The 27,381-nt window shown below is 41.3% G+C and overlaps 1 protein-coding gene and 1 pseudogene across 1 annotated transcript in view; both read left to right on the forward strand.

The window, feature by feature from the left end:
* The window catches only part of BCL2 (BCL2 apoptosis regulator), a 176,147-nt gene that overhangs the window by 62,497 nt on the left and 86,269 nt on the right, over positions 1-27,381 (forward strand). The gene's annotated exons all lie outside the window — the stretch shown is intronic.
* On the forward strand, positions 16,908-23,859 carry LOC136133139 (proteasome activator complex subunit 1 pseudogene; annotated as a pseudogene).

Below are 27,381 nucleotides of genomic sequence, written 5' to 3' on the forward strand. Positions count from 1 at the left end.
GGCTTCTCTTGTTGCGGAGCACGGGCTCTAGGCACACGGGCTTCTGTAGTTGCTGCGCGCGGGCTCAGTAGCTGTGGCTCGCGGGCTCTAGAGCGCAGGCTCAGTAGTTGTGGTGCACGGACTTAGTTGCTCCGCGGCATGTGGGATCTTCCCGGACCAGGGCTCGAACCTGTGTTGTCCCCTGCATTGGCAGGCGGATTCTTAACCATTGCATCACCAGGGAAGCCCCTGAATATAACTGTTAATTTCTCCACTTATTCTTGGCTGGCTAGGTTGGTTCATTAGCACCTGCTATGAAAAACACTCAGTTCCTAGGGACAGCCTCCATATGGGGTGGTAAGGTTGTGCTCCCTATTCTGTGACCCCAAGCTAGAAATCAATCCCTGTATCCCTAACTGATTAGGTGATCTTTACAACATCCCTGAGAAGCAGTTAGACATTGTCTTCCCACATTTTTTACACAGGGGAAATCCAAGGTAGACCAAGTTAAGACGCGAGTAGGCTAAGTTTACTCAACAAGTCAGTTGCAAAGTGAGAAAAGGAAGTCCAGTCTCCTGAAACCACATTGCCCATCCTGGCTAGCAAGTGGTGTCTCTTTGAGTCCATATTCTCGACTTGCAGGATTCACACTAGACCATTTTGGGTTTTTGAAGAACTGAACAACTGACAGTTGAACGAATGAATCAAGCATGGCTTTCCAAGTAGAAGCACAGAGTTGTGTCCCTGGAGGTTTCGATGCTCCAAGAAATGGAGGGAGAGCTGGCTGTCGTGCTCCTGAGGGCAACCCAGCCCACGTGGAGGGGGAAGGGGCTCTAAACTCACAGCATCGCCGAGCTTGGTCTGGTCTGTTTATTAGGAGTAACAGCCTAGATCGAGCAGTCCTCATTACCACCCTGTTTCATTGGTGACCAGTACCAGATACTACGGAAGAGATCTGGCTATAATTTATGGAGCTGAAAAAGGTGACAGGCGCTGGCCTTACACTGCTCTAGCTCTGTGGCAGTTGGCTCTTTTGAACCTCAGCTGCGCCATCAGTAAACTGGGAAAGTGATGAAAACGATGAAAGCAGAGGATCAGACCAGACTTCCCCACTGTATGTACTTTGATTCGTCCAAATGCCCCCAAAAGGAATCAGACTTGCAACCAAATGCTCTTCGGGTCTAAGCACTCAGCAGCCGGGGTCCTCAACCTGAGGACCAGATCCAGGTACAGGTAGGGCAAGCCTCAGTAGCTTCGCATTCTGCTCCTCTGCGTTTCGCCTCTGCCTGAGTTCCACGTGACCTTTGGAAGACCTCATCCCTCGCTGTCTTTTTGTTCCCATCGCATGGCTTTTGCTGAAATCCAGGGAACGTGCCACAGGTGTGCTGTCAGGATGGTGCCTTGTGGCAAGCTACCTGAAGATAACGATCTTCACTGGAGTTGAAGTCAGATTCTTAGCGTGCAGAATGAAGACAGCACGACTCACCTCGTATTGCATCTTTTCCACAGCCCGTATTTGGAATATACGTATTAACTCATAATACAAACATTGGACTATTCAGAAAAACAGACTGGCATTCATTATCCTGATCCCAATTATGAGACGTACTCATCAAAGAAAGACGGAATTCAGTGCAAGCACATTTTAGTTTTCGTCCAGTCATGTTGTACATGGGAATTGTTATAAAGTAGAAAAACCACCAGCCATCACTTCATCTCCGAAGCAAACATTCTAAATAGTCGGGAATTGCTGCACATAAAAGGAAGCTTTCTCTCACGCCAAAGCTGGCCAAACCAATTGTGACTCCTAAAAGTAAAGCCCAAAGACAGAATAATTTAAACAAGCTTTCAGTGGGTGGAAAATAAACATTAACTTTATACGTATTTCAAAAATGTAAAAGACACAGGTGGGAACTGAATCCTCCTTGATAAGAAAGAAATGCTTAGTAGGGTAGAAAAAAAAAAAGAAAACATTCAGTAGTTTTTGGAACTGTGCAAGTCCAGACAGTTTCTTTCTTTCCATTTTTTTTTTTTTTTCTGGTTAGCTGCTCATAGCCACAAATATGTATATTATTTCCTTCTTGCCCACAATTATACTAAGAATCATCTTTCTAATATACCGGGGAATCCCAGATAAAAATCTCGTTTTCCTAAAAAACAGACAAGTCTTTAACTCTAGCAATTAAATTATTCAATTATTCACATCTAGAAGGTCAAAGAAATAATCAAATCATTATAATAACAGAAGTCTCTAATGTTCACCTCAAATAGTTTTCTCCCCAAATTTCTACTGTAAACGGCTGATGTTCTTAGGGACGTTTGGTTTGCCCCGGTCACTGATGTTTGGAAATAGCACTTAGAAACCTCCTTCTCTCCAGTGATTAGGCTGACCCAGTTATGCGATGTAGTGGTAGAATCACAGAATATTTTAAGCCTTTCTTGTATATATATTTTTATATGGGATGTGATTATTAACTACTTTGAATGTACTTCTTATGCAAGCATGTCAGAATAGGAAACCCAGCTTAAGCTCCGTAGTTGGTGGCAGGTCTTAGCAACATGGACCCAAGACAGCCTGCCTGGATTCAAGCCCTTTTCGACCCAGTTCTCGGTGTTTCCTTTTGCTTATCTGCAAAGTGCCAGTTATAATAATAACACCTCCTCATAAGTGCTGTTGTGAGTTAATGTGAGTCAAGAGCTTAGAACAGTGCCTGGCATGCCCTAAACCCTATGTCAGTGACAGCTATTGTTATTTTCACCATGAGGGAAACAAGGAACTGTGTTTTCCTCCAGGGATGATTCTATTTGCCATTAAAATATGGTTTTGTTTATAGAATTGGTAACTGTTGTCTATGCATTCATGTAAAGAAAAACAGATCTGAAATAGCAGATGCTAGGAAGCTATTTATTTTGCCTATTCTGCTTCCTTCTTAATTTCTACCTGCTGTACCTCTTTTCTTCTAGAACTAGATCTGATAGATTTCCTAAGCAGAACTTCTCTGTGCCGGACCTACACAGAACTGACCCGTTCAAATTTACTTGGATATGGGAGCAAGTAAATACTACTTTATTAAAAAAAATCAATTTATTTATTTGGCTGCACTGGGTCTTAGTTTCAGCACGCAGGATCTTTGACCTTCGTTGCAGCATGCGAGCTCTTAGTTGCGGCATGCATGTAGGATCTAGTTCCCTGACCAGGGATCGAACCCAGTCCCCCTGCATTGGGATTGCAGAGCCTTAGCCACTGGACCACCAGGGAAGTCCCTAAATACTACTTTTTTTTTTTTTTTAACTTATTTATTTATTTTGGTTGTGCCTGGCCTCCGTTGCGGCAGGCGGGCTCCTTAGTTGCTGCTCATGGGCTCCTTAGTTGCGGCATGTGATATAGGCGCTTTCCCACTAAGACATGACTTGTCCATAAAATGAATAAATAAAGCGTGTTTGGAATGTTAATGAAGCAAGTGATAGAGTAGGTGTTGTCAATTTGCTTGTAAGTAAATTTTCTGTCGATAAACTATGACATGAATGATCAAGATTTAACAAATTCTGTTTCCTTGTAAATTTTTGCTGCTTATATCTAATAACCTTAGTGAACTAAGATCTCATGGATGACTTTTTAGAGATATAAGAAAAACTAGCATTTTTCATATTTGAAGGATAAAAGATTGGTAGAGGCATAAATTCACTCTTGTAACTCATTTTTGTCTTTTTAAAAAATCTCCAGGTGGTAAACCTAATGAGTGCACTATCTAACACTGACTAAAAAATGTATCTTGACGTTCAAGTATAACATACCCTCCTTAGTCATTCTTTTTCTTAAGGTTACACAGTCATGGTTGACTTTTATGGACTAAAATTAAAAATCTCCCCTTCTACCAATATGGAAACTCCACGTTCTCCACAAGCTGAGCCGCACACGAATTGTTATAAAGAGCAATGTAGATCCTCCCAGGCCAGTCTTTTGCCTAATTTGACTTTTCATGGATTTGTGACTATTATTATTTGTTGTCAGTTTATTGTTGTCATTTTTACTACTTGGACGTGTGGACCACATGTAGCTTCAGAACCTCCCCATAGACACTACTTCCACTAGTAAGTGGAAAAATCACTTATTAGTGTTCAAAATACCTCAAAAATGCAAATAAAAAGTTTTTGAATTTTTAAATTTAGATTTCTGAGAAATGAATGTGAGAAAGTACACTCATATTTATCAGTTGATTATATCTGAAAGTCTTCTTTCTTCATTAGAACTATAAGAGTTTTCGAAGAGTGTATGTTTTTGATATAAAATGAAACTATGTCACCACCACCATCATTATCGTAGTAACTGGGCTTGTGCCCGTCGTAGATTTCATGAAATATAACCAAACAGTTAATGAGAGAAACCAGTAACTTCTAACGTTAAGTGGTCGTGCAAAACTTTGCAAATATATTATGTGTGATAGTCAATACTAGCAGAATGTAGTTCTCATTACTTGATTCAGTTGGTTCAATTTTCATTAATTAAAAAAATTTTCATTTCGTTAACAGTGAATTCAGAAATTCACTCTCTCCTTCACATTCACAAGTGATAGAGTCTTTTGATGGAACAAAGTCTTGCTGTGTGTTCTTTCTTCCTTGCAGCACTGGCCATAGTCTCTGCCACTAATTTCAGATATGCAAATTCCTGGTTTTGTATGTAATTCCACATGCTTTTCTTGAGGGCCTCTTTGTGGAGGGAGTGTAATACACTAGCAGGAGGATGTGTTTTGGAGTCAGACTGTTCTTGGCTCAAACCCTGGCACAGTTTCTTGCTTACTGTGTGGCCTTGAACTGCCTCGTCTTTCAAATACCTGACCCAGGAGTTGTTGAAACTTTTGAGACAGGACCTGTTTAAGAGTTAAGTGGGAGGATGGCGGTGGAAGTGTATGGCATTCGGAGGGTTCTCTAAGACTTCCCTGCTTCCCTCTCCTCCTCTCCCCCAGTGGGGACCTGCTGCTGTAAGCCCTGACTGCAGTGTACCTAGACGGCAGAGCATAGGTGCCTGAAACCACCCTTGCCTTTAGAGAGCCAAACTGTGTTGTACTGTGACATCTTTGGCCGGCCCCTTCACCGTAGGGGCCTTGGTTAACAGCTCTGTTAAATTCAGGGGTTGACCTTTACTCTGTGATTCTTTTCTACGAGCACTTCCAGATCTGACCTTCTGTGAGTCGATGATATTATGAAGCAATAGGTTAAAGGAGAGGAAACTCACAAGAGGGTGTTAAATGGGCAGGATCGACCACAATAACGTATCGCGAAGGAAGAGTCAATTAGACTTAAGGACAGATGAGTTGTGATTAGACATGAATCAGAAATTGCTCCGAAGTCGAATTCCCCAGTACGTCCTCTACAAAACACTAGTTCCTCAAGACGGTGACATGTATGCATTGAGAAAAGCTTTCGGGAAATCACATGGGAAATGCTGCTCGAATGCTTTCTGACTCTGAAATGGGGGAATGTAGTCTGAAGCTTTTCCAAAATGTATTTCATCATAAAATCAGAATTATTTTGCACCCAGGTAACCTCTTGCTGGACTAGTATTTCATGGGAGGTATTTTGCAAAACGCTGCTCTATGGTCTTAAACCAGGAATGTGGTAGAACACAGGTACCATTGACTCAACCTGCTGAGCTGAGTATATACTGAGTGTTGACCACCTGCAAGGCCCCGTGGAGGCCAGAGATGAGTAAGATCCCGTCACTGCAGCAAGTCTGGTGACCGGGCTTCAGGTGTGGCATTGGTGGCATGGCTGCTGCAGGAATGGCCTGAAAGACAGTATCCCAGCAGGTTGCTGAGGCAGAATCAGTTGAGGCCGCATCCTGAGGGTGAGGAGTCCTGGTTTATGCCTTGTGTGTATTTTTCTCTGTCTCTACAACTCTTATAATGGTATTTTTTTATTCTGTTCACATTAGAGAAATTCCAAAGGGAAAATGAACGTTCAGTGCCCAACTGGAGTCAAACCAGTTGGAAGTTCATTCAGGAGATTTTACAAAATTGACTCTGAGCTTTTTTGAGGACGGTCATCCCTTGGGGGGATTGGTTTCAGGACCCCTCCACGGAACCAAAATCAGAGGATGTTCAAGTCCCTTATATAAAATGGCCTAGTGTTTGCCACATCCTCCTAAACACTTAAAATCCTCTCTAAATTACTTATAATACCTAATACAGTGTGAAGGCTGTGTAAACAGTTGCCAGCCTACGGCAGATCCATGTTTTGCTTTTCGGAACTCTCTGGATCTTTCTTTCGGAATATTTTCCACGTGCAGTTGGCGGAATCTCGGGTGTGGAACGCGCGGACACAGAGGCCACCGGTGCCCGGTTGTTTCACCATCTCATTGACGCTCGGCTCTCACATCAAAATATAATCCAAGGAGAGGAGCCTGTAAGAACAAACAACGCACATAGGCAACCAATTCCTTTACGCGAGGCGTGGTGCTTAAACATCGGTTGAACCTGATGGCATCACCTGCCTGTACCTTTCTAATGGATGAAATGCGAACTAGGGCCTCGTAGCAGATTTTACTGAGATGAGCCTTTCAGCCTCTCACGGTCAGATCTGTGGACTGTTTCACCGCTGGATTGTTCCGCCGGCCAGGCCTTAGGAAACATTTTGGCAGGTTGTGCCGTTATTTTGCTCATGTTGTGAGTAGCGTTTCTCTTGACCTTTTGTTATTTACTGAAACAGTCCGGCCTGTTTTCTTTTAAGAGAAGCGTGAAATGAAGGGGAGTCAGCACAGGCTGACTTTGGTATCAGAAGACGCACTTCAGGCTGCTTTGGCTTCAAGGAGACTTTTCAAGTGAAGGGGTCATTGGCCTCCTTGTTTCTTATTCCCACGATTTTGAGGGGTCTTTTGTGGGAAGTTTTTTTTCTCACTGAAGCAGATGCATGTAAAGTTACTCATTTATTTTAAAGATTTCACCAACTCTAAAAATACAACCCTCTAAGAGTTTTCTTCTGACATCTTGGGCATGGTGGGTGTCCATAGCCTCTCCTGCTTTGAACAGGGGTGTGACGTGTTTCAGGGGAGGACAGCTCTGGAGTCACTCCTGACCTCTCCCGACTCTTGTGTCTCACGTGTTTCTCAGAATCTCACAGGGGTTCTTTCTCCCTTCTTTCTGCCCACATGTGCTCTGCACACCTGTCTCACTGGTACTTTTCTGCCCTGCCCCTCGTATTTTTCTGCCCTGCCCCTGGTAGAGGACTCCCCATTCACTTCAGGTATAGGAAGTACCAAGATCCCATTACATCACTGAAGACGAGAAAATGTGTGTGTGTGTGTGTGTTTAGATACACGTTTGTTCCTATCTCCCCATCTGTTTACCAACTACTGGTCTCTTTCAGCCTCAGAGAGAAAATTCGACAGGAAATCATGTCTTTTCGTTGGGATCCCCACGGCTCTTGAAACTCAGCTGCTCACTTTAAAAACATCAGTCACATTTTTGTCATGTTTATTCTCTTAGCCAAACAGAATGACCCTGACATCCATAAATCAGCCTGAATGATTTCTGTGTCATTTTATAATGACCTGTGGGTTTGAGAATTGCCACAGTCCAAGAATGGGCCTTTGCTTTGGAGATGTTTCATTCACCCTTCAGTCATTCAGTCAACAAATACCCACTGTACTTTCCTTGCTGTTGGGATTCACCGGTGAACAGAAGCCACAGGCTTCTTATGGAGCTCATGTGTGAAGGCAGAGATACAGATAATACATAAGTAAACCAGAAAGTTAGGAGCCGGTAGACATCAAGAGTAACGCCAGGTAAGTAGGGAGAGGTGGACTGGTTTAGATGGGAGCGTCCCTGGAGATGTTGTTGGACCCCAGCCCTGTAAGTTGAGGAGGAGCCATAAACGTCCTGGGGGAAACTTCTGGAGACAGAAGGAAGAACAAAATCTTGGCCCGGTTCCACCCCTCTCCCCTCCCTCCTTGTTCCTTATCCGGTGACCTCAAGTATACGTTTGCCGCTTGAGGCTACGACCTGATTGCTCTTTAAACCCCTGTGTCATTGGGAATACCCAGGAAACAACAGAAGGATGCTGTCTTATTGGAATCCTGGTCGTAATACACAACCTGCTGGATCCAGTAGGAAGCTTTCAGAAACCTAGTTACCCCTCCCCACGCCCCCAGCTCTCTTATTAAGACAGGCTGCAGATCAGAAGCTAGGTTGACTTTGTTTCTTTTCTGTTGTGGTTATTGTTGAAGTATAGTTGCTTTACAGTGTTCTGTTAGTTTCAGGTGTAAAGCAGCGTGATTCAGCTATACATACATATATACATATAGATCATATATATGTATTCTCTTTCAGATTCTTTCCCCTTATACGTTATTACAAAATATCGAGTACAGTTCTCTGTGCTATACAGTAGGCTTCTTAGAGAAAAGTCGTAGGAAATCCTTTAAAATCCTCTGAGTAGAAAAAGAAGCAGCCTAGAACTTCAAAAACAATTAGGCGAAGTTGTGCAAGCTACTGCCAGACAAACACGAACTTTCTCATGGCACTTTTTAAACTTTTTATTGTGCAGTAAATATAGACGCAAGAAGTTGCAAAAATAGCACAGAGAGGTCCCATGTACCCTTCACCTTGCTTTCCCCAATGGTAACAGCTTGCATAACCATGGCCTAGAGTATAATGTTTATAGTATATATATTAGCAACACCAGGAAATTGACATTATTATAATCTCCAGGCCTTATTCGGATTTCGCCAGTTTTTACATGTGCTCGTTTGTGTGTGTGCGTATATGGGTACTTTACCCCGTGTCCAGATTCCTGTAGCTACTACCACTGCCATCAGGATACACAACTATTCCATCACCTCTAAGAAACTCCCTTTGTCTCGTGGCACTTTCGTGTATGAGAAATAGCAGACGGTATCCTGCTTCTCGTCTGGATCATATTCTGGATGAATCTGCAGTGAGAGAGGTTGGATAAATCTCTGAAATCTATCGCTTGGTTTGGCTGCTATGGAATCTGCATAATTGACTTACCAATGGGGATCCTTGGTCTGACTTGTAGGAAGAGCATGTAGAAGCCCAGAACAAAAAACCACAGGTTTGAATAAATAAGCCCAACCTTAGCAAGGGAGCCCGTTAGTTGATTTAAAAGGCTAAGACCAGTCATGTGACCTCAACAGTTTACTTCTAAGAATAAAACCCTTTTTGATGCCACATAACTTTGGGGACTTAAGCTATAGGGGACTTCTAGTAAAATATTTCTTGAAGATGGCCGAGTAAGGAAACACACCGGTCGTGGGTATACAGGTTACCTCATGAGCGGATGTATTCCTTATAGAAAAGAGAAGAAATTATAGAAAGATGCCCCTTTGTATGTGGAGGGAAGAAAACTTTAGGACGTGCAGCTAACGAGAACTTGAGGTGCAGGCCGAAAGGGAAACAGCTATAAAAAGATTGAGGGAGAGACAACGGATTTAAGGGAAAACATCTGCCTGCATCTGACATCCAAAAGCTGCATCTGTGGCCTAGGATCAATCTTGTAATGCTTAAAAAAGGAATGCGAGGGGGCCCGAAGCGGGCTCTGAAAGTTTCTTTTTTTCCTCGAGATTTTCTGTTTGCTTTGCCCAGAATGCTGCCAGGGTCTGATCTGATGAAATAACTCATATGGTCCTGTTTCTTGATGCTGCAGTAGCATTCCTTGGAAGCTAACTTTAGAATGATAGATTTAAAGGACATTTTACCTGGATTGTTCTAGACACACTAATCAGAGGAGCCCATTTACTTTGCTAAACAAAACCTCTGGAAATCTCCAGACGGACTCTTTAAAGATTTCGTATTTCAAGTAGAATTTTTCAGTATTAAAGAAGCTGGAGACCAAAAGTAAGGAGCAGATAAGTTCTTGTGAAGCCTCAGAAGAGATGAAGAGCATCTGCCTCGATGCTAGATTGAACTTCAAATTTGTCAGATAAGTCCCTGACCTAAGTATTATTTTTTTTCCCTTGAGTCACTTGTTTGTATCCTGTAGGCACAGCCCAAGAGGCTGGTTTAAAGGGAATAGAGACACATGTCGAGAACAAAAGTATGGACACCAAGGGGGGAAAGTGATGGGGGGAGGGGTGGTGGTGGGATGAATTGGGAGATTGGGATTGACATGTATACACTAATATGTATAAACTAGATAACTAATGAGAACCTACTGTGTAAAAAAAAATAAATAAAATTCAAAAAAAAAAAAAATGAACAAAGGGAATAGAGATCAAGTGTTCCCTGTAGGTAGGCCCGTTCTCCGTTTCCCTGAGAGGAAGCCAAAGAGGGTTGTGAGTAAAGGGTCCCACTCTCCACTCTCACACGTCACCTTTCCTCCTCACCCAGTCTGCATAGCAGGAGGCCGAGACGTTTATACTTCACGTTCTGAGATTTTTCCCTTGAGGGACGTCAGGGACCTGATCCACGTTACCGGAAGGTTGTCATAACTAAGATGGAGGACGTTGCCCTCCATTATAGTCAACAACCTTTGGGAAATTTCGCAGTAGCTACCTTTCCACTCCCCGCTCAGGGTCTACTCCACGTGTTCCCTCTTTTTAACTCTTGTCTTTATTTTTAAAAATTTTTTTTTGCGGTACGCGGGCCTCTCACTGTTGTGGCCTCTCCCGTTGCGGAGCACAGGCTCCGGACGCGCAGGCCCAGCGGCCATGGCTCACGGGCCCAGCCGCTCCGTGGCATGTAGGATCCTCCCGGACCGGGGCACGACCCCGTGTCCCCTGCATCGGCAGGCGGACTCTCAACCACTGCGCCACCAGGCAAGCCCTCTTGTCTTTATTTTTATGCATATTACTCCCAGCCAAGATCGCAATGGGCTTTGCACGTGCCACTGCCACATATGTTGTCAACAATTTGGAATTGTATCAAATAGAAATTAAGTTTGTATAAATGATATCACTTCACGCACGCGATGCTGTTCGCTAGAGCTCCGTTCTGAATGACGATGACAGTGGCCTCAGTGTTTGGCAGCGGCGGGTGGGGGTGGGGATGTTGCAGTCAGAGTGACTGATAACAGGCCTGGTGGCTCTGGAGTGTTGCAGACAAGCAGTAAGTGATGATCACCAGCTCTTTGTGCTCAGAATCTGTGGCATATTCATTTTCCACTCTCCGACGCAAGCACTTGCAGAAATAAATCGGGCCAGAAACAAGGGTATCCCCTGTTTCCTAGCTTTCTCCTCTATAATGTGGATGTCCTAGCCCTGTGTTGAAAGTTAGGGCAAGTTACAGTAACATCAGATCATTTGCCTCAAGCCACGTAGATGACTTGAACTTGGTACGTGGTAGATTTGAACTCAATATTTTGACACCCGCAATGCTACCTTCCATTTGCGAGTCAGAGGGTCTGATTTTCTTAAGGCACAGAGTCTTTCTACTTGTGTGGTCTGGCTGTTGAGGAGACGCTTGGCATAAGGGAAAGGCTCCAATTTCATTTTTCTTTCTTTCAAGAAATCTCTAGAAGGGTACACGACACCCTGGCGATGACTGGTGCAGTCTGGAGATCCCCACCTGAGAGCAGCCCGTCTCACGGATTGTCAGCTGGGGGTGCTCATTGCTATGTTGTTTGCTGTGCGTTTCCTCATACCTCGAAAAGCGCTAGTTGAATTTTTCCAAACCAAGCAATTGACCTTAGCACTTAGCATCCTTTGAGTTTACACCATAATTCAAATCCAAATCCTTTTTAAAAACGCCCTATTGGGACTTACCTGGCGGCCCACTGGTGAGGACTCCGTGCTTCCACTTCAGGGGGCGTGGGTTCGATCCCTGGTTGGGGAACTAAGATCCCACATGCTGTGCGGCCAAATAAATAAATAAATAGATTGCAGATTAAAAAACAAAACAAAACTGTATCACACACAAAAAGGTGGACTGATAGTGAGGCAAAGAGTAATGACGGGCAGGGCACTCTCAAATCAGGCCGGGTGACAAGCTGGACATCTTGTTTCCATCAAATGCTCATAGCTGCCCCCTACTACTCTGTGTGTTTGCCGGGCTTTTCAGATTCTGTTGTGCTCTTTGTAGCTGGATGTTTTCCAGAGGGTCATCAAGAGAAAGGCGTATCCTCTGCATTAATAACCTTTGGAAGGATTTTAGCAGTAAAATCAGGGACCAGATGATGTGGTGGAGAACAGGAATGGTGGTTTTGCTGGGTTGCAGGGGGGGCATTTATTCACCCTTCCAGGAAAGTGTCAAGTTCACCATGCCCCAGCACCAGACCCTTCACCCAGTAACTCTGAGATCTCATATCAAGTTTACTCAATACTCGTGATGTAAATGGCAAAACTGCTACCCTCATTTGGGGAATAAGAATTGTTCCTGTTAAAGGCCTACAATACACAAAATAAGTGACTCCAAGCTCTTACTTGGAGTAACAGCTAATTTCTGTATGTGCTTTCCTATTTTTTTGTTTTTAATGAATTCATTAATGTGGAGTTCCAAAACAACTCTTGAATGTTTACATCTAATTATTGAAAAGTACAGGTGCCATATGAAACTTTAAAGAATATACTGAGATGTATGGCAAAGATAAGCACCATAGATGAGGACTCAGAAAACTATGGCCTGTGGGCCAAATCTGGCTTGCCACTTGTTTTTTTAAATAAAGTTTTATTGGAATACAGCCATACTCATTTGCTTATAGATTATCTGTGGCTGTTTTCCTATTATAACAGCAGAGTTGAATAGTTACAATAGAGACCAGATGCCTTTGCTCTCTGGTCCTTTACTGAAAGTTTTCCAACCCGTCAGAGACATCTCTATGATATTTATTTGCTCACTCATTCATTTATTCATTAGTTCAGTGAACACCAACTTTGTTAAAGAAATGTGAGAAATGTAGAGATGAAGAAAGCAGGGGGAGGCCGGGTGGGGGAGGGATGGATTGGGAGTTTGGGATTAGCGGATGCAAACTAGTATATATAGGACAGATAAACAACAAGATCCTACTGTATAGCACAGGGAACTATATTCAATATCCTGTGATTAGCCGTAATGGAAAAGAATATGGAAATGTATATATGTATAACTGAATCACTTTGCCATGCAGAAGAAATTAACACAGCATTGTAAATCAACTGTATTTGAAGAAAATAGATTAAAAACAAAAAAAACTAATACGCGTTGAACAGCGGTGGGGAGAACAGGCATTTCTTGTCTCTTTCCCAATCTCATATGAAATGGGACTGAACGATTCTCTTATCAGATTCAAGGCGTTCTCTCCTAGTCCTGTTTGGCTAAGAGATTTTATAATAATGGGTGATAGATTTTATATATTTTTTGCATCTCTTGAAATAACCATATAATTTTTCTTTCATTCTGTTAAATAGTAAATTAGAATGATTTTTATATCAGTCACTTGTTTTAAATTAATCTTGCACTTCTGGAATACAAAAACTTTTGAGGAATTAAAAAAAAAGAAAGAAAAGAAAGCAGTCCCTAATGTCCAAGAACTTACCATGTAACGGAGACGAGTCATGGGCCCAAATTGCCACCTCTGGCGACATGTGTGCGCCGAGAAAGAACTGAATCGCTGCGTAGTTCAGAGATGGCGGAGGCCCTGGACAAAGGGAAGGAATTGGGATAAGAAAAAGGATATCGCTTTCATAACTGTGTCTCCCCGTGATTTCCCAGTGGGAACTTCATGAGAAATAAGAGTCATTTCCTTCATGGAATTTTATAAATTGTAGTATCCAAAGGGTGGAAATGATTTAGGATATTACTTAGCGTCCAGATTTCTTTATCTGGAAGCATATTTCCTCTGTAACTGTGAGGATAATCGTATTTCTAGAAAATTTTTAAAGACTTGAAGGAAGGCTTCCTTCTTCAGAGTGGGAAGACAGAGGGAATTCCTTTTTTTACTTTACTGTTCCCTGAAGAAAGTAATATTAAACGGTATAGGGTCTTAAGGGAGGGATCTTGGCAGGAACCCCCTCAAATATCAGATGGATTCAAAACAAGGTGCAACTGTAGACCCCCAGCCATCAATAAGCGTGACTCAGTGACTCTCAGAAGGCCACAGCCAACAAGTGTGAAGGGAGCTTTGGGTGAAGGTCTGGGTCAAATGCCACCTCACCGGGGAAGATTCCACGCGGGAAGCCTTCCCGAATCCTTCAGTTGGGGTTAATGTCTGCCTCTTCATTTGTGACCTGCTTGAGGGCAGGGTTCCCTTTCTGACTTCTGTATCACCAATAGCGCCCACTCCACTCTTTCTGTTTCCCAAGGATCTATTGAGTTAGCGCGAGTTGGATGCCGACTGACACTATGTATGTAAAATCTAGGTGGCCGATTTGGGCAAAGGACTCAGGAATTGCGGGTTTATCTAAAAATGAAGCAAGTGATTATCTTTCCATTCTGCTGCCATCAGAGGATCCAAAATGTTGGCTAAATTCTGGCCACCCATTCTCTATATTCATAACAATAACGCTGCCACCGAGCGAGTGCAGCCTATCTAGGTTAGAACACAACCCTGGGACGTTTCCCCCACTGAAATCATAATATTTTGACTGATAAAGTGGATAAAGCTTTCGGTGAGGAAGCTACTGAAAGAAAAATGATACTGGAGCCCAACAGGTAATTTTAACCTTAGGAAGCACCAAAGCCGAAATATTTCCTATTTCCTCCTTCTGAGTCACAGGGTCTCTGAAGTTACTCCCCACCCTGACAGCATCCCCTGGGGCTCTGGCCTCCCATCACCAAGGAGCCCAGATCAGCCTTCCATGTCTTCAAGGGTTTCCTCAGTGCCCGGCTTTCACAGTAGCCTGGGTTCCAATTGACAGGGGTGTCCCCAGGTAAGGACTAGAAGAGGGAGACACGTTCTGGAAGCTCATCTTGCTTGTCCCCTCCTCTCCCTCAGCCCGAGGAGGAAAATGCAGCCTTGGTGTATGAGGAACACACTTTAGGGCATTTACTGGCAAATAGATAAAGTCACTGCAGACACAGGCGGGTGCTGTCTTCTATCAAAACCATCTAAAAATACACTGACTCTACTGTCTCCTTCAAGCCCCGCGGTGTATTTATGAATGGGATTGCTTCCTCATTTGCTTTTCGTGTCAGTAGCTGGGAAGTCAGAAGGCATTACCTCTAAAATGGGGAAAGAACACTGAATCCATACACTTGCAGCCAGCTGCGGCAGGAACCAGCACATAGAATCACTTCACCCCGTCCCTACGGGATTTTTTCCTGAGCTTCTGATTTATAACGATCACTTTCGAAGGCCTAGAAATGCTTAGGTGAGATGAAATTACTGATTCTCCTAAAGTTCTGTTTGCACTGGAGGCTTTCTGGACGGCCGCTGGTTCTGTCCTGTTTAAAGCATTCGGTGGCGTGAATCCACGGTTTCTGCCCACATCACCACATTCCTGGGATGCCTTTCACGGGCCTTCGAAAGATCATCTGACAGCCGCCTGTGAGGTCAATGAACTTTATACATAATTAAACCTTCGCAGTTAGGAGAATTAATTTTTTTTCTCCCTGAGAAGCGGAGAAACAGGACATGTTGTGTTGCCTTCTGTTACTGAGTAAAAGTTCTGTGGAGTCATCAGGCTAGTTTCACATGATTTAATGCTGAACCGAATAAGAAAGTGGTTGCATCCTCTACTGGGCCTCACAGAACAGTCACCACCCACACTGTTTATTCAGACTCGGATCTTGGCCATTTGGGGTTTAAGCCAGAAGAAAGGGGGGGATAAATCTAACCCTGGAATGAACGCTTTTGAAACTCTGTATTCTTGATGAAATGCGGCCAAGGATTCTTTAAAAAATCTATTTAAAATCAATTACTGGGATCATATTTTCATTTACAGTGGATTGTTAGCAACAGCTAATTTTCTCCGTTTCCATCCAGCTTTGGAGTCTAGGCTGGAATTGGAATCATCGGTCTGTTTTGCCTGGGTATCTGATGCCACCACCCAACTATGTGTGGGTAACTGGGCAACTCTGAGCTTTGACCAGCTCTCCATAAAATAACAAGGAAAGGTGTGAGGAGGAAGGAATCGAATGAAAACAAGCCTTAAGGGATTGTAGCAAGTGTGCTCCCCCTGGGGGGGGGGGGAGAAAATATACAGGAGGCATCTGTCATATCGAGAGGAAAGAGAAAGCAAAGGGCAGGACTGGGTATGCCTGGGAAGATAGGCACCAGGACTGTCTGGCAGGATTGCCAAAAAATCATCTCAGATATGTCAGATCATCTCGGGTTTTTAAAGATCTCCAGAGGAGATTCTGGAACCTCCTTTGGTTACCCACCCTCCTCTTTGGCAATTTGTACTGTCAGGAAATTCTTTCTTATTTCCAGCCTAAAATGTGCACGTGGTCCTGCTTCAGAGGCTAAGTTGTTGGTGGGGACCACCGCATCTCCCCACAGCTTATGTGACTCCGAGGGTGGGATGGGGCATATGAGTTGCTGCTTAGTTGAAGCCACAATCACTTTGACCTCCATGCCCATCGGTCCCTGGGGCTCAAGAATGGGGCTGGGGCTGGTGGCAGGCAGGAGTAGCGCTACTGAGACGTCCAGATACCAGGTACTGTTACCCAGCATTTTGTGTATGTCACCAGGAAGAGAGGACATTGTCATGACACGTCCAGGAATGAGCCTCACAACCATTTGTAAATATTAATACGAACCTCCTCTTTTGGATTTTAAGAGATCCAATTTTTAAGGAAAAACTCCTTCAGGGAGATAGACTGTAGAATTTCACTGGCCTCAAGATGGTAGCTCAGCTCCTCAGTTTTATAAATAAGAAGAGCTGAAAGCCAGAGAGCATGAGGGACCAATCGTGGACCAGACTTCAGGTCTTATGCCCCCAGCCCAGCCATATCCTGCCCTTCAGAGGCTGGTGCTCTGGGGGCGAAGTGATGCTGGCACTGAGGTCACTTTTCTCACTTCCTCCAGCCCCTTCCTCCTCCTGGGCAGATGCACGGGGGATGGCCTCCACGAGTGAGTTACGGATTCATTGAAAGGCTGTCAGATGACCTAGGCAGCCCGCCTCCTTCCCTTTTTTATCGAGTTATGCCATTGCCCTACCTCAGGCTGCGGTTTTTTCCAGAAGGGAAGAGGTCATCTTCCCCTTCATCCGCCCACCCTCATCTGCACTGAGTTCCAGTTCCCTGTGTGTATAGATTACTGAATGAGTGGCGTGAGCATTGCAATCTGATGAGGAGGGCTTTGAGCCCGCAGACAATAAGCCCTGTACCCACCGCTCCCAGCCCACCCTCACCTCTTCCTCTGTCAAGTGATCATAAGAACACTTGCCCTACCTGCCTTAGGTGCACCTAGGAACAAATGATCATATCTATCGATATCTTTAAAGTATGCAAAACACGGGGTTCTTATATGGTGAAATAGTTCAAGCAAACAGGAAATACAGAGAATAAGATGGCAAGTGCATGTGTATGTACCATCGCTCTGTCATGTCTTTATGCCGTATTTGCTTCAGATCTTCTTACCTACCTTTAAAAAGAGAGAGAGAGAGAAAGCACTTTCCCAGTCCCATTCCCCTTTTCTGTGAGGCATCAATTTAACTTTGATGTACATTATTACCATGCATGATTGCATCTTTTACACACATGTGTATCCATAGACATTTACGTTTTTAAATGTTTTCAGACTTTATCTAAATGATATCATTGGCTTTGTGTTCTACATTACGTTGGTAAAATTCATCTGTTGTAAAACACGTACCTCTACTTCATCCATGCTGCATAGTATTCCACCAAAGGAAGGATGCTAAGGTTGTTTCTAACTTTTAAAATGTCTGTTTGAAGAATATTATAGCTGTTTCTAACTTTTTGGCATTACAGACGGTGCTACAACATGTACATGTTCTTTGCCCACATGTGGGAGACTTGAGCTTCTCTTGGAGATGTATCGATAGATAGATAGATAGATACATACATACATTCACACACGTACACATATATACACACACACACCCAATAGCAAAGTCATAAAGTTAGCACATCTTAAACTTCCCTACATGTTGCCAAATTGCTCTCCAAAGTGATGGTACCAGTTCACCACCACATGGTCTCTCAGTATGGGTCATCACCATATTCAAAATTATCTTATGCCCATCTGATGGCCGGGTAGGTTTTAGATGTGATTTCCTGATTACTAGCGAGGTTGAGTATCTTTTCACTTGCTTACTGAAGTCAGGTTTCCTCCTTTATGAATTCTCTCTTCTTATCCTTTGCCCATTTTTCTGTTGGTGTGTTTGTTTCCTTACTGATTTATTGGAGTATATAATGTATTCTTTTTTTTTTTTTTGCGGTACGCGGGCCCCTCACTGCTGTGGCCTCTCCCGTTGAGGAGCACAGGCTCCAGACACGCAGGACCGGCGGCCATGGCTCACAGGCCCAGCTGCTCCACGGCATGTGGGATCTTTCCAGACCAGGGCACGAACCCGTGTGCCCTGCATCGGCAGGCGGACTCTCAACCACTGCGCCAGCAGGGAAGCCCTATAATGTATTCTTGATACCAATCCCTGGTCTATTATAGGCATGGCATGTGTCTTCTCTTGGTTTTGTAATTTGGTTTTGTTGATGATGTAATAAGGGTTTTTCATTTTGTTTTATTCTTATAACAAGTTTGTGAGCTAAATACTATCTCTGTTCCTATTTTATAGATGAAGATAGCACCTTTTAGAGAGTTTAAGTAAATTGACTGAGGTCTCACAGCCCCAGTGGTGGGGCTGGAACAAGTCCAAATCTAATTCCAGAGTGCTCTTGAAGACATAAGCACTGTGACTATCCCCATTTTACAGATGGGCACACTGAGGCCCAGAGAGGTTCAGTGATTCGCTCAGTGTCACACAGTGTAGTAGTGTTAGAACCAGGACTATTCTTCAGGTCTCCAGACTGCTAGCACAGCTGTATACCTAGATAGAAAGATGGGGGAAACGGGCAAATGAATACCACATCCACACATCCTTTTAAAATGTAACTTTAAAAAATGACGAACTATTTGAAATGCAAAAGAAAAAAGTCACAGAGAATAATGCATCAACCAGTAGTCGCCTTCTACTCACATTTAATAAATGTTGACATTTAGCCACATTTTTAAAAGTTTGGTTTTTTTTGCAGAAAATGTTACAGTTAAAGCCTCTTTTCTAACCCACCCTGATCCCATTCCCCTACAGCTTTCCTAGAGGTAGCCAGTCTTCCAAAGTTGTGTTGTTACATACATGTTGTTGCATTTGGCTCCTGGCTATGTGTCATGAATGATAACTAGTATTATTTTGTGAGTTTAAAACATTTACCATAGTGTTCTTACTCAGTAATCCATCTTTCTCCAACTTGCCTTATCACTCAAAGTTATGTTTTTAGGATTTATCCTAATTAATTGATGTAGAGCAAGTTTCCTTACCTGCTATATTAATTCCTTTTAATGAATATATCATAATATATCCATTCTCTAATTGATGGAAGTTTAGATTGTTTCCACCTTTTCATTTTACAGACGGAGCTGTTGTGTACTTCTTTGGGCTTGTTTCCATGTGGACATGTGAGCTTCTTAAAGGTATAGATGCAGACGTGGATTTCTGAGTCTCAGGGTACAAACATCATCCACTTTGGTAGGTGTTGCTGAATTGCTCTCAATTTACACTCCAGAACCATGTATGAGAGTTCCTTTTGCTCTGCATCTTCTCCAGCTCTTGGCATTATCAGGCTTTTACATTTTGCTAATCTGATAGATTGAAAGGTATCATATTGTGGTATTTATTCATACTTCTCTGATTTCTAGTGATTTATGCTTTTCTTTATCACGATTGTTGGTCATTTGGGTTTCTTTTTCTGTGTATTGCCAGTTTATAGATTTTGCTCATTTATTGTAGTGGGTTATTTGTTTTTTTCCCTTACAGTTACCAAACGTTCACTATATATCCTGGATACTTAAAAAAAACAAAAACAAAAACAAAACTACTGTCTCCATTTCTTGCCTTTATCCTTTGTTTTCTGGTGTCTTCTGTCACATAAGTTTTAAAATCAAATTGGTCAACATTTTTTTCTTTTTTTGCTTCATGGTTTGTGCTATTGTGTCATTGCCTAGTCTGCGATTATAAAAATAGTGTCTGTATTTTTTCCTAAATATTTTAAAGTTAGCTGTAATTCTCTTGGAATTCATTTTTGGATATAGCATGAGTTAGAGATCTATTTTTTTTCCCTGTAAATAACCAATTGTCCCAGGACCATTTAATAAATAGTTCAGTCATTTCCCACAGTTTTATAATGTCACATCCCAAGTTCCTATACGCAGAGGGACTCTCTCTATTACGCTGGTCTAGTAATCTATATCTGCACCAATTCTATTGTATCTTAATAATAAGGCTTTAATAAATGTCTTGATATCCAGTAGGACAAGTGTCCATCTTACACTTTTTCAATATTGTCTTGGCTGTTTTTTGACCTTAATTCTTCCATATGAATTTTAAAACCAGCTAAAAATGTTCATGAAAAACCTTTCTGGGACTTTAATATGAATTACATTCAATTTATGTATTAACTTAGGAGGAACTGATGTTGATGTTGAATCTTCTCATCTCTGAGCATGAGCTATATCGCTGTTTATTTACGTCTTAGGACTTTCAGTGAACTTTTGTAGTTTGCTTTCATTTAGCTCTTCACCTCTTTCTTTAGATTGAATCTAGGTTTGTCATAGTTTATTGCTATTGCTGATGGGATCTTTTAAAAATTACATTTTCTAATTGGTTGTTGCTGATAAGGACGCCATGGATATTTGTATATTAATCTTATCTCCAGCATTCTTACCAAACTCTCTTATGACTTGTAATTGTTTGTAGTTTCTCATGGATTCTCAATGTAGACAGTCTTATGTGCACATAATTCTTCTTTTGTTTCTCTATTTCAAATCCTTATTTCTCTTACTCCTTTTCCTTTGTTTATTGTGGCAGCCAGACATCTCACACAATGATGAGTGGAGTGGTGATAGAAGAAAACATATTTGTCTAGTTCCTGACTTTAAAGGAAATAGGTTCCTAAGGTTTATCATAGATTTTTAGTAGAAACTGCTTAGTAAAAACTTCCTTATATTCTGGGTTGGCTAGGTATTTTATTGTACTTTTGAATTGTGAATGGGTACTACATTTGATAAATGGTTTTTTCTGCATCTATTGTGATGATTAGTTTTTCCTTCTTAATCTGTCAGTGTGGTGAATTACAGTAAGACTTTCTAATGTTGAATCTTCCTTGAGCTTCTGGAATAAACCTTACTGGTCATCACAAACACACACACACACACACACACACACACACACACACACACACACACCATATATTTACCATGTGATAAATATGATACATGCAATCATGATATTTATGATACCTGAGGTATATCATATCAAAAAACATATTTTAAAATAAATATACATTTATACACACACTACACTGCTGGGTATGTTTGCTAATATATATTTTTTTAATTAATTAATTTATTTATTTTTGGCTGTGTTGGGTCTTCGTTTCTGTGCAAGGGCTTTCTCTAGTTGTGGCAAGCGGGGGCCACTCTTCATCGCGGTGCGCGGGCCTCTCACTGTCGTGGCCTCTCTTGTTGCGGAGCACAGGCTCCAGACGCGCAGGCTCAGTAGTTGTGGCTCACGGGCCTAGTTGCTCCGTGGCATGTGGGATCTTCCCAGACCAGGGCTCGAACCCGTGTCCCCTGCATTAGCAGGCAGATTCTCAACCACTGCGCCACCAGGGAAGCCCTGCTAATATTTTATTTAGGATTTTTGCATTGATGTTTTTAACTGAGATTGACCTATTGCTTTCCTTTTTTGTACTGTCTACTTCTAAAATATAGCTTTAGACTGAACTTATAAAAATACATTCAGGAGCTTTTGTTCTTTTTCTGTTTTTTTGGTGTTAATTTTGGTAACATATTTTTCTAGGAGATTTTCCATTTCATCTGTTTTTAGTTTTACTGCTTTAAAGTAGAGAATCGAATTCTCATGCTTAAAAAAAAAATCTTTAGTTATGGCTCCTTTTCATGCCTAATAGTGTTTATTTGTGCCTTCTTTTGTTTCTCTTCCTCATTCTTGTGGAATATCTACCTATTTTATTAGTCTTTTTAAAGAATCCACATTTGTTTTGTCCCTATGTGTATTGTGTCTTTGTTTTTATTTTATTGATTTGTTATTATCTTTATTATTGCCTTCCTACTACTTTATCTTTATCCATTTGTGGAAAAAGAATTTTCTCCTATTGTCTTTGAGTTTACTTTATTGCTTAATTTTTTATTTTCTTAATCTAAAATTTTTCTTGTTTTCTGATGTTGCATTTAATGCTAAACATTCCTTCTACTGATATCCAGGGTTTTAATTATTGTTCAGTTCCAAGTATTTTGTTACTTTAATTTTGATTTTATTTAATAATTTAACAGCATCTTTTTGAAATTTCAAGATGTACTGGAGTTTGGGGCCTGTGGTTTTGTTATTGATTTCAACTTTTATTGTATTTTGGTTGATGAGTGTGGTCTGAATGTTAGCACTTGTTTGAAATTTGTTGAGACTTGCTCTGTGGCGTAGAACCTGGTTAATTTTTGTAAACATTCATGTTTATTCTTTATTGTGTGGAGGGTTTCTTCATATCCATTCAGTGAAGTTAGTAATATGCATTATTTACATTTGTCCTATTTTTTTAGTTTGGTCTATTGATTTCATAGAGATATGTGCTAAAATCTCTCACTATAATTTTGAATTTGTTACCTTCATATAATTAAATCAGCTTTGCTGTATATATTTGACATGGTGTGATTAGGTATATGGCAGGATTGCTTGTGAATGTGTCTTTTTATTACTAAGCCGTGATCTTCTTTATCCCCCCAAATGCTTTTGGCTATTTTAAAGTCTATTTTATCCTATTGAGTCATTCAATTAAAATAAATAATTATTGAGCATTTATTATTTGTAGGAACACTTATTATTTGAATACATTTTTTCATGTTTATCCTTCCTGTGACTTGTTTTAGCCTGCTCTCTTATAAACAGCTGGAGTTTTACAAAATTCAGTCTGAGGATTTCTGCCTTTTAATGGATTAGTTTAAGCCATTTACATTTATTATGATAAGTCATATATTTGGAATTCACGAGGAATCCAAATGTTTTCCATCTGCCGTGCTTCTTCTTTACTTATTTTTTCTTCCTGTCCTGTCTTCTGTTAGATTACTTGAGTTTTCCTGTTGATTTTGCTTCCTCTTCCCTATGCCCACTCCTTGCTCCTTGTGTGGCACTAGGCTCCCCAGCCATAGCCACGCCCAGGGCCCAACCCCGGGTGGATATGTTTCACAAAGACCAGGGCAAAAGACAGAACCTACCTAGGAGCTATTTCCCCAGGTAGATTTCTGAATCAGATGAATTTTTGAAGGAAACAGCTCTCAAGAAGCCAACCTGAGCTATCTGAAGGCTCTGTTGGACATCTTGGTGCCTATCCAGTCCAGAAGACGGAGAAGGAGGAATGGAAGAAACAGCAGGAGAAGGAGGATAGGGATGAAAAGACAAAAGGGGAAGATGAAGGCAAAGGTCCTCCCAGTGGCCCACTGAATGGCAAGGAGAGGCTTGAAGTCCTCCTGCAAGGGCCTGAAGCTGGGGACCACGGATGTCACTGAGCAGTCCACAGGGTCACCACCTGGTTGCAGCTGCAGATACCTCAGACTGAAGATGGGAAAAGTTTTGAAGAAGGTGTTTGAGCTGATGAACACCCTTCACACCAGGCTGGAAGGCTTCCACAGTGAAGTAGAGTACCAGGACCCCACTAATGATCAGTGGAGACCCACAGAGCTTGCACTGTGTTATATGATGTCATCCTGAAGAACTTCAAGAAGCTCAGGAAGCCCAGGGGAGAATCAAAGGAAATGATGTATTGAGACTCTCCTCTCATTCTGTGATAGGCCCAGTAGAGACCTCCCTGCCTCTTACTGGAGACTCCACACCTCCCCCTACCTTTCTCCTGTTGAAGTTTCTCCTTCATCTTGCCTCCCAAACACAAAAATATAGTCATACTGTTAAGACAATGATGACTGTTTCCCTCTTGATTTGTAATGTATATGTTTTGTTCTGCATCTCAGCTGTTACCCTTAAACCTTAAAAATTATATCTGCGTTCACAGAGTCTAAAATTAAAGTGTTATCTGTATCTCTTTGCTTCCCAGACAATGTAATACAGATTACTTAGAACAATTTAACCCAGCTTTTCTCTCTCTCTCATATTCTCTTATGACACTGTCAGCTATTTTATTATCATCTATCATTTTGTTTCTGTTTTGTCCACATACAATTATTTTTTTACAAATCTACTTTTTAAAATTTATCAAAATAGATGTCATTTTATTCACATTGTGGGTAAGACTATGAAATCCAGAACCAGACTGCCTTAATCTGAATCCCAATTTAATTATAAATCACTTAGAATGGTGCCTGGTACACAGTACAGAGTGAGCCCTCAATAAATGTTATTGATGTTGTTTCTTAGATTCCATTCCCCCTTTCTCAGTTCAAATTCCTTCTTACGGAAGTACATCTTTGAGTAGTTATTTCATGGATTTGGGGATATGAAACTATCTCTGTCAGTCTCTATCTGAAAATATCTTTAATTCACCCTTAGTCTTGAACAATAATTTTCTAGGTATAGAATTCTACAGAAATATTTTCCCTCAGCATTTGAAAATATTATTTCATTGTCTTCCGATATCTGTTATTGATGAGGTGCAGTCAGCGTCAGTCTGTCTTTTGTTTAGAAGTTTTTTTGTCTTTTTTAGTGGAAAAAAAAGATATTTGTTTTTCTTTTTGTTCCTGTCTTTGATGATCTGCAGTTTCACCACAGTCCTGTGTGGGACTCAGTATATCTCTTGAATCTAAGGATTCTTGATATTCATTGATTCTGAAAAATACTGTCATAATCTGTGAATATTATTCCTCCCAGCTATCTTTATTATCTTTTTCTCAGTCCTCTGTTATAGGTTATTAGATCTTGTCCTTCTCTTCTTCATGTCTGCTAACCTGTGTTTTCATATTTCCCACATCTCTACTTTTCTGTGGTCTATTTCTTTTCAGTCTCCCCCTACCCTTTTCCATTCCTGTCCTCCTAAGGTATATAACATCTGGTCTGCCTCCTTCCACATGTCTCTCCAAGCTCATATATAAACACACAAAAATCCAATAATACCTTGTGCATTACTTTACAACTTACTGTCTCTTTTAATAGTACATTAAGGATATCTTCCAGATAAGTAATACAAATTTAACTAATTTTTAAAAAAAATAGCTAAGTAAGTTCCATGGTATGGCTATACTACAATTTATTCAGCTGTTCCACTATTGATGAACATTTAGGTTATTTTCAGTTTTATGTTGACACAAACATTGTAGATAAAAACATCCTCATACATATTTACTTATGTGCTGGTTCCTTAATTTCTATGGGAACAACTTCTACCCCATCCTACTTCCCCTAACCCCCACTTCCCAAAGAACATCACTGTCTCTATTTTAGCTTTTTCTTCTGGCATTTCTAAATAATGTCTATGCTGTGATCTTTTATCAATTTTACTCACGATGTCTTAACTTCCTATTATAGTAAATACAGATTTAGCTCTCTTACATAACCATATCCGCTGCTTTTCCAACCCCTTTCTCTCAATATAATTATATTGCAATATTGGGTTAAATCAGTTGTTAGTGTTTTCACTCTTTGCCTATGGAAATAGTGTTAACAGTTAAACTTTTTTATTTTTATGACGTTAATACCTGACTTTTAAAAAAAATTTTCATTGGAGTATAGTTGATTTACAATGTTGTGTTAGTTTCAGGTATACAGCAAAGTGAATCAGTTATACATATACAGACATCCACTCTTTTTTTAGACGCTTTTCCCATATAAGCCATTACAGAGTATGGAGTAGAGTTCCCTGTGCTATACAGCAGGTTCTTATTAGTTATCTATTTTATATATAGTAGTGTGTATATGTCACTCCCAATCTCCCAATTTCTCCCTCCCCCCTTATCCCCTGGTAACCACAAGTTTGTTTTCTACATCTGTGACTCTACTTGTGTTTTGTAACTAAGTTCATTTGTACCCTTTTTTAGATCACATATAAGTGATATCATATGTTAATATCTGTCTTGTTTTTTTTTCTTAATTTCCTTAGTGTTCTTCGTCCTTGTAGGGAAAGATGTTCCCCCTATATCTTTCATAGTCTCCCTGTACACGTTTCCACAAGGCCGATCACATCAGAAATCCATGAGTTCTTCTTTTCTCGGTAACATCCCTTTTTTTCTGGACTTTTCTTCAGGCCTGTTGCACAGCTGTCGTGCTGGGATTTCTCTTCCTTGTTATTCTAGAACTTTCCTTGACCTTTCTTCTGAGCTGGATCCCCTTTCATGATCTGCTCCATTGAGGAAGCACATCCTCCAGCAGGATCGGAATTACAGCCTGGTGCCCTGGTGGTGGCCCTCACTATCTGTCTCTCTTGATCCACTGGTCCAGTCCTCTCCCTTCACTACATCACCCCTCTTCTTTAGTCCTGTGTTGGATCACATAAATTTCCTCCTTTTCCACTTACACATTTTTGTGGCTCCCAATCTATAAGCGGCCTTTCCAAAATGGACCCAAGAGAGATAGATTCACACTTCGAATGTCCAAAATGTCTTTATTTTATCTTCTCACTGGAAGGCTTGTCCGTCTGGTACAAAGGATTCTAGGTCAAAACTAAATTTTCTTCCAAAGGGTGAAGCCATTGCCCTTTTGTATGCTGCCTCTCAGTGTTGCTGCTAGAAGGCTAAAACTGCTCTGATTCTTGATGCTTTGTACCTGACCTTCTTTTTCCTTTCTCCTGGGACCTTGTAGAATCTTTTCTTTCCCCCAGTTGTCTAAATTTCACAATGACTTTCCTATGTGGGAGTCTGTTTACATCTATTGTACTGGGCAATCAGTGTGTTCTTTCAGTCTGTTGAATGTGCTTCTGTTAGCGTCTGTCTTTCTTTCCAGAACTCCTATTATGTGGGTGTTGTACTTTCTAGACCAGTCCTCTAATATCCTCCTATTTTTCTCTCCTGTTTTCCGTCTCTTTATCGTTTGCTCTCTTTTGGGGCAATTTCTTCAACTTCAATTTCCAACCTGTCTATTGGGTTTGCAGTTCTGTTATTGTTTTAAATTTCCTCTTTTCATCTATAAATAGTTGGGTTTTTTTAAGCATTCTGTTCTGTTTTCATGTGTGTGACATTCTCTCAGCATTCTGAAAAAAAAATTATTCTCTTTTGAAATTTTCTTCTCCATTCATGGCCTCTATTTCCTCCGTGTTGCCTTTTTCTATTTGTTTTGAACTCTGTCTTCCCTGTAGAGGCTTTCCTTGCATGTCTGGTAATCCTTGAGTGTCTGGTCCTGTTTAAGAG

The sequence above is a fragment of the Phocoena phocoena genome, chromosome 13 (assembly GCF_963924675.1).
Source record: "Phocoena phocoena chromosome 13, mPhoPho1.1, whole genome shotgun sequence".
Taxonomy (NCBI): domain Eukaryota; kingdom Metazoa; phylum Chordata; class Mammalia; order Artiodactyla; family Phocoenidae; genus Phocoena; species Phocoena phocoena.